The sequence below is a fragment of the Pristiophorus japonicus genome, chromosome 11 (assembly GCF_044704955.1).
Source record: "Pristiophorus japonicus isolate sPriJap1 chromosome 11, sPriJap1.hap1, whole genome shotgun sequence".
NCBI classification, from domain to species: Eukaryota; Metazoa; Chordata; class Chondrichthyes; family Pristiophoridae; genus Pristiophorus; species Pristiophorus japonicus.
Window position 1 is genome coordinate 58,189,255 of NC_091987.1, and position 8,907 is coordinate 58,198,161.

Below are 8,907 nucleotides of genomic sequence, written 5' to 3' on the forward strand. Positions count from 1 at the left end.
ATATACCTGTCTGGGACAGGTATCTCGTGTCTCCTGCAAGTGCACCCCTAGTTAAGGTAAGCTTGTGGTTACAGGTCATCTCTAGTTACAGTCATGTATAGCATAGTAAGATACAGTTATGTACAGTAGTGTGAGATACATGACATCACCCTCCCCCAAGGTCTTATTGTCTTTATAGGTTCAGTCTCTCAGGTGGTCTACGCTCTCGCGTGGAGCGTCTTAGTTGTGGTTCAGTTGTTTGCCTTGGTGCCTGTTTTTCTTTCGGTGTGATAGCTGGTATCTCGCCTGGGCTGTCTGTTTCATTCAGTGTGATTGTTGGTGTCTCGCCTGGGCTGTCTGTTGGGATTGCCCTTTCCTCAGGTTGTTCCCTCTGTCCACCAGGTGTGGTGTGAGTTCCACATTGTAGTCTGCTTCTGGTTCAGCAGTGTTGTTGGTAAATCTACTTTTGACTTGGTCTACATGCCTCCGGCAGGTTTGGCCATTGTCCATTTGTACCACCAGTAGCCTGTTTCCTTCCTTGCCTGTTACTGTCCCTGCAAGCCATTTGGGACACCTGCCATAGTTTAGCACAAACACTTTGTCCCCTATCTCATTCCACCTCCCCCTTGAATTTCGGTTATGGTACTCAGTTAGCTTACGGCACTTTGCCTCAACGATTTCATGCATGTCTGGGAGGATTAATGAGAGCCTTGTCTTTAAGGTCCGTTTCATCAATAGTTGCACGGGGGGGAACTCCAGTCAATGAATGCAGACGAGATTTGTATGCCAGCAGCAGTCGCGACAGGCGGCCCTGCAGCGTGGAACCTTGGATTTTGCGCATGCCTTGTTTAATGATCTGCACTGCTCGCTCCGCCTGGCCATTGGAGGCCGGCTTGAATGGTGCCGTCTTAACGTGATTTATGTCGTGGTCACTCATAAAATCTTGGAATTCTGCGCTGGTGAAGCACGGACCATTATCACTGACCAACATGTCAGGAATGCCGTGTGTTGCGAACATGGTTCCAAGGCTCTCCACAGTGGTGGAGGTGGTGCTCGAGTTTAAAATGGTGCATTCGATCCACTTTGAAAATGCATCTACAACTACGAGGAACATTTTGCCCATGAATGGGCCCACATAGTCTACGTGCACCCGCGACCACTGTTTGGCGGGCCAGGGCCAGGGGCTCAGGGGGGCCTCCCTGGGGGCATTACGGAGTTGGGCACAAATGGTGCACCATCGGACGCAGAGCTCCAAGTCCGCGTCAATGCCAGGTCACCAGACGTGGGATCTGGCTATGGCCTTCATGAGAACGATCCCCAGGTGCTCGCAGTGTATCTCCCGGACAAATGCCTCGCAGAAGCATAACTACTTGGCTGTCCTACATCAGGCAGTCTGCTTGTAGTGACAGCTCATGCATGCGCCTATGGAAAGGTTTGATCTCCTTGGGGCAGGCATCGCGAGCCTCTGCCCAGTCATCAGTTAAGACACATCTTTTTACTAGGGATAACGTGGGGTCGCTGGTCATCCAGGTTCTGATTTGGCGAGCCGTCATGGGCGAACCTGTGGACTCAAAGGCATTGATTGCCATGACTATCTCACAGTCCTGTTCGTCAGACCCTTCCGTGGTCACCAGGGTTGGCCTGCTAAGTGCGTCGGCACAGTTGTCTATGCCTGGTCTGTGCCTCATGGTGTAATCGTAAGACGCCAGCATGAGTGCCCACCGTTGAATGCACGCCGAGGCATTGGCGTTTATAGCCTTGCTATCGGATAGTAGGGACGTGAGGGGCTTGTGGTCGGTTTTAACGTGAACTTGGCCCCGAAAAGATATTGGTGCATCTTTTTGACACCGTACACGCACGCGAGCGCCTCCTTCTCCACCATTCCGTACCTGCGCTCTGCCCGTGAAAGTGACCTGGAGGCATAAGCTATGGGTTGTAATTTACCCACACTATTGACATGTTATAAAACGAACCCGACCCCGTACGCTGACCTATCACATGTAAGAACTAGCTTTTTACCTGGATCAAAGAAAGCCAAAACACTGTTGGAACACAGAAGGTTGCGTGCCTTATTGAAGGCGCATTCCTGGGCGTCCCCCCAAAACCAATCGCACCCCTTTCTGAGTAGCACGTGGAGAGGCTCCAGCAGCATGCTTAAGTTCTGCATAAAGTTCCCAAAGTAATTGAGTAGCCCGAGAAAGGCGCGCAGTTCTGAGACATTCCGGGGCCTGGGTGCCAGGCGAATTGCTTCGGTTTTGGACTCTGTTGGACGGATTCCATCAGCGGCAATCTTTCTGCCAAAAATTCAACCTCGGACGCAAGAAACAAGAACTTGGATTTCTTAACTCTTAGGCCTACCCGATCCAACCGCTTTAGTACTTCCTCCAAATTGCAGAGATGAGAGTCAGTGTCTCTGCCAGTGATGAGTATGTCATCTTGAAATACAACCGTTCCCGGGATGGACTTGAGCAGACTCTCCATGTTGCGCTGGAATATAGCAGCTGCCAACCTGATGCCGAATGTGCATCGATTGTACATGAAAAGGCCTCGATGTGTGTTGATGGTGGTGAGTAGCTTAGACTCGTCAGTCAATTCTTGTGTCATATATGCAGATGTGAGATCTAGATTTGAGAAAAGTTTTCCTCCAGTCAATGTGGCAAATAAATCCTCCGCTCTGGGCAGCGGGTATTGGTCCTGTAGGGAGACTCTGTTTATGGTAGATTGGTAGTCCCCACAGATTCATACGGATCCATCAGGCTTCATGACTGGGACGATGGGACTTGTCCAGTCGCTAAATTCCACGGGTGAGATAATCCCTTCCCGCAGAAGCCTGTCCAGTTCATGTTCAATCTTTTCCCTCATCACATAGGGCACAGCTCTAGCCTTGTGATGGACCGGTCTAGCATCCTGTGTGATGTAGATTTTGACTTTAGCCCCTTTGAAGGTGCCCACACCTGGCTGAAAGAGATGTTCAAATCGGCTTAGAACTGTTGAGCAGGAGGTCCGTTCCTCTGACGACATGGCGTGAACATCATCCCATTTCCAGTTTAGTTTTGCCAGCCAGCTCCTCCCCAGTAGTGCTGGGAGATCTCCGGGGACAATCCACAGGGGAAGCCGGTTCACTGTCCCTTTGTGTGTGACTGAAAGCATGGCGATGCCAAGGACTGGGACGATTTCTTTGGTATAGGTCCTTAGTGTGGTGTCGACCCTTGAGTTTTGGTCTGTCTCTTTTATGCGGCCACAGTTGTTCAAATTGTTGAGCGTTCATGAGAGATTGACTCGCTCCCGTATCCAGCTCCATGTTGATGGGTATCCCGTTGAGTAGGACCCTCATCATTATTGGAGGCGTCTTGTTGTAAGAGCAGTGGCCATTGATCATGTTGACCCACTGTACCTCGGTGTCCTGGGTACTGTCCCCACCGTCTTCTGGTCCGCTTTCCGACCCTTCCGATTCGTATACCAGCTGAGCTGCCGTTTTTCTGCACATAAGAACATAAGAATTAGGAACAGGAGTAGGCCATCTAGCCCCTCGAGCCTGCTCCGCCATTCAACAAGATCATGGATGATCTGGCCGTGGACTCCACTTACCCACCCGCTCCCCGTAACCCTTAATTCCCTTATTGGTTAAAAATCTATCTATCTGTGATTTGAATACATTCAATGAGCTAGCCTCAACTGCTTCCTTAGGCAGAGAATTCCACAGATTCACAACCCTCTGGGAGAAGAAATTCCTTCTCAACTCGGTTTTAAATTGGCTCCCCCGTATTTTGAGGCTGTGCCCCCTAGTTCTAGTCTCCCCGACCAGTGTAAACAACCTCTCTGCCTCTATCTTGTCTATCCCTTTCATGATTTTAAATGTTTCTATAAGATCACCCCTCATCCTTCTGAACTCCAACGAGTAAAGACCCAGTCTACTCAATCTATCATCATAAGGTAACCCCCTCATCTCTGGAATCAGCCTAGTGAATCATCTCTGTACCCTCTCCAAAGCCAGTATATCCTTCCTTAAGAAAGGTGACCAAAACTGCATGCAGTACTCCAGGTGCGGCCTTACCAATATCCTATAAAGTTGCAGCAGGATCTCCCTGCTTTTGTACTCCATCCCTCTCGCAATGAAGGCCAACATTCCATTCGCCTTCCTGATTACCTGCTGCACCTGCAAACATGTGGGCCAGATGCCCTGTATAGTCACAGTTTCTGCAAACAGCATGCTGAAATCGACACCCCCTTGATGAGTGCCTTCCCCCACATCTCCAGCACAGACCGCTTCCATTGTTTCCAAAGGATGAGCTGCATCTGGCTGATCTCTCTTGAGCTTCTCTCAGTTTGTAGTTGATTGCTCGCATTGTGGGGTGATGAGGTGTGAATGGCCGTTCATGTGGCCCTTGATGGCTTCTGGCGCCACTGCCTGCTGTTGAGGGCCTGCTCTCCTGCCTTTGTCTGTGTGTGGGGGTAGCGGCTTGTTTCACTCTGTGAACCCATTGTTCCAATATTTCGTTAGTTGTCGTACCCGCAGTGTAGATCAACCTCGTTTCTTCTTCACCTGCCAAGAATGTCTGTGCAACCAGTGCTACTGCCTCTAGGGTCAAGTTGGTCTCTATGAGCTTTCGGAATATGCCTGCGTGGCCTATTCCTTCAATAAAAAAATCTCTCAGTACTTCTCTCCTTAGTTCATCGGAGAACTCACATAAGCTAGCCAACCTCCGAAGTTCCTCCACGAAGTCGGGTATGCTCTGGCCCACAGAGCATCTGTAGTTGCAGAACCTGTGTCTAGCCATGTGTAGGCTGCTCGCTGGCTTCAGGTGGTCTCTTACCAGTGTGCTCAACTCTTCAAACGACTTGCTTGCTAGTTTCTTGGGTGCCAGCAGGTCCTTCATTAAGGCGTATGTTTTCGAGCCACAGCTGGTCAAGAGATGGGCTCTTCTCTTGTCTGCCTTATTGTCGCCTAACCAGTCTTTGGTTACAAAGCTTTGCTGGAGCCTTTCTATAAAGTCCTCCCAATTATCTCCAGCATTGTATTTTTCATCTGAGCCGTTGGTCGCCATTCTGTGGATTCTGTGATCCCGTAACTCGTCGCCACTGTAAAGTCCTGTCCTTGCAGTACAGATTCACACGAGGCACGTACTGAAGTCAAGGTCATTCAGGACCTGCACGTTTATTACACAGCTCTCGAATGCCTCACTTGCCTGAGACCTGTCCTTATATACCTGTCTGGGACAAGTATCCAGTGTCTCCTGCAAGTGCACCCCTGGTGGTAAGGTAAGCTTGTGGTTACAGGTCATCTCTAGTTACAGTCATGTATAGCATGGTAAGATACAGTTATGTACAGTAGTGTGAGATACATGACACATAGGATATTTTGTGAATCACCCTGTGTTACAGTACGTGTCGCAGGCTTTTTTATGAACACGAACATCTCGTTCAGAATTTATGAATCTTACCACAGGAAATTACTTGCACCAAGTTAGTTTGCCCGCTTCTTTTCCACATATCTTTTGACTGTAACTGAAACATTAGCACCAACACAATAACAAGACTTATAGTTGCCATCAAAAACAATGAAAAGGGTAATTTAATAGTCAATTGCTTTTAAAATTTTTAGACATTTACACTACACTTTTGTAACCAGATTAGTGGTAAATCTAGTTTTAAAAACATAAATATATATTTTCTAAACTCAATACTGCAAGAAAGAAATTGTGTCCATATAAAGGAGCATAAAGTAATATTTCTAATGTTATTGCACTGATGACCAATGCAATTTTGGTGCATAGAACTGGGCGCCTTATATAGTTATGCCCTTATCTTAGTCTGGGACATTGGGCTAGACTTTCCTTAAAGCCCCTCGCTGCCCGACTGCCGCCCAGAAGCACCGCTAACATTCTGCAACTAACGCTGGTGAAAATTTGCATAATAAAGGTAAAAACTATCGCCCGACGAGAAAATGGATCTTGCACCAATATTCTCAGTAGTTTCTCATCGGTTAAAGGCGAAACTAGGTGAAACATAGAAACATAGAAAATAGGTGCAGGAGCAGGCCATTCAGCCCTTCTAGCCTGCACCGCCATTCAATGAGTTCATGGCTGAACATGAAACTTCAGTACCCCCTTCCTGCTTTTTCGCCATAACCCTTGATCCCCCGAGTAGTAAGGACTTCAACGGGAGGTTCTTTCTGGCATGGACAGTAAGTAGTTAAAATTTAGTCCGAGGCTGTGGTTGGGCCGAGGGAGGGGGGAAAACTCAAAAAATATTTTTTCACTTAAACAAAAAATAAAAAGTTATAAAACGTTCTCAAGACACTTATTAACATAATCGCTGTTTTAGAATTTTAAAAATAATTTTTTAAAACCTTTAACTTACCTTTCGTTGTAGAGTACTCACCTAGTGCCCTGTTTCCGGCAGCTTTTCGTGGGCACTTTCCTCGGCGGTGTGTATGGGCCCCTGTGAGGTAAAGCTTCGACCCCGGCGGTGCATGCAGATGCATGTGGGCGATTTGCTCCCCGGCGGTCTTTTCAAAATGTGGCGGAACTCTTTAAAAAATAAAAAGGAAACTTTCGCCGGGCGGTTTTTCATCAAAAAACAAGCTGTACCGCCGAGAAAAACGCTGAAAATGAAGGCGAAAGTCTAGCCCATAGAAGCAGAAATCTACAGCGCAGAAGGAGGCCATTTCGGGCAATCGTGTCTGTGCCAGCCGACAAAGAGCCACACGGCCCGCGGTCAGCAGCCCTGAAGGTTACATATAAACCTATAAACAATGAACAAAGGCGGAAAGGTAAAGAGCATCCGGCCCAACCAGTCCGCCCCACACAACTGTGACAACCCCTGCACCGCACATTCTACGCTCCACCCCAACCGGAGCCATGCGATCTCCTGGGAGAGGCAAAAAAACAGATAAAAAGCCCAGGGCAATTGGGGAAGAAAATCTGGGAAAATTCCTCTCCGATCCATCCAGGTGATTGATACTAGTCCAGATCATCACCCTGGCCATATTCGATTCCCTGCAGTACTTACCTGCGCCAGCCAGCAAGAGGCTATCCAGTCTAATCCCACTTACCAGCTCTAGGTCCGTAACCCTGCAGATTACGGCACTTCAAGTGCCCATCCAAGCACCTTTTAAATGTGGTGAGGGTTTCTGCATCCACCACCCTTCCAGGCAGTGAGTTCCAGATCCCTACAATCTTCTGCGTGAAGAGGCCTCCCCTCAAATCCCCTCTGAACCTTCCACCAACCACCTTAAAACTATGCCCCCTCCACCTAGGGAAATAAGCCCTTGCTATCCACTATGTCAAGGCCCCTCAAAATTTTATACACCTCAATGAGATCTCCTCTCAGCCTCCTCTGTTCCAATGAGAGCAAACCCAGCCTATCCAATCTATCCATATAGCTAAGATTCTCCATTCCAGGCAGCATCCTGATAAATCTCCTCTGCACCCTCTCTAGTGCAATCATGTCTTTCCTTTAATACGGTGACCAGAACTGCACGCAGTACTCCAGCTGTGGCCTAACCAGAGTATTATACAATTTAAGCATAACCTCATTCCTCTTGTATTCTATGCCTCAGCCAATAAAGACAAGCATTCCGGATGCCTTCTTAACCACCGTATCCAACTGGCCTGCTACTTTCAGGGATCTGTTGTCAGGCACTCCAAGGTCCCTTTGTTTATCTACACTTTTAAGTGACCTACCATTTAATATGTATACCCTTTCCTTATTAGCCCTCCACAAGTGCATTACCTCACATTCTCCGAATTAAATTCCATTTGCCACTGTTCTGCCCACCTGACCAGTAGATTGATATCCTCCTGCAGTCCATGACTTTCCTCTTCATTATCAACCACACAGCCAATTTTAGTGTCATCTGCAAACTTCTTAATCATACTCCCTATATTCAAATCTAGATCATTGATATATACCACAAAAAGCAAGGGACCCAGTACTGAGCCCTGAGGAACCCCACTGGAAACATCCTTCCAGTCACAAAAACATCCATCAACCATTACCCTTTGCTTCCTACCTTTAAGCCAATTTTGGATCCAACTTGCCACTTTGCCCTGGATGCCCTGGGCTTTAACCTTCGTGACCAATCTGTTATGTATGAATAAAGAGTCTGACCATATACTGTGAGCTCAAAGTAAAGTGTGACCTGAGTATTTTATTACAGGTCTCCAGAGTGCCTCTCCAGCCTGTGAGGCCTCCTTAAGTACAGGTGCTCCCAAGGGATTATGGGATCCCTTGGGACTTCACGGGATGAGCCCCCTGGTGCTTACACAAGGCATTTACAGATTTACATAGATAACAACACTCCCCCCCCCCCCCCGCCAAAGTCAATAGTGTAACTATTTACAAGGTGAGTCGATCTGGGGCCTTTCTTTCCCTGGTTGATTGTCTCGGTGCAAATGCTGGTTTTGGTGAGTTGTTTGTTGGGCCCTCGCTGGGCTGCTATGCAACTGGCCTTGCTCGGCTGCCTGGTGTCGTGAGTCTTGCTGGGCTGCTGCGGGTGATGGGTTCTGCTTCGTGGTCAACCGCTGTGTCATAGAAACATAGAAACATAGAAAATAGGTGCAGGACTAGGCCATTCGGCCCTTCGAGCCTGCACCACCATTCAATAAGATCATGGCTGATTATTCCCTCAGTACCCCTTTCCTGCTTTCTCTCCATACCCCTTGATCCCTTTAGCCGTAAGGGCCATATCTAACTCCCTCTTGAATATATCCAATGAACTGGCACCAATAACTCTCTGCGGTAGGGAATTCCACAGGTTAACAACTCTGAGTGAAGAAATTTCTCATCATCTCAGTCCTAAATGGCTTACCCCTTATCCTGAGACTGTGTCCCCTGGTTCTGGACTTCCCCAACATCGGGAACATTCTTCCTGCATCTAACCTGTCCAGTCCCGTCAGAATTTTATATGTTTCGATGAGATCCCCC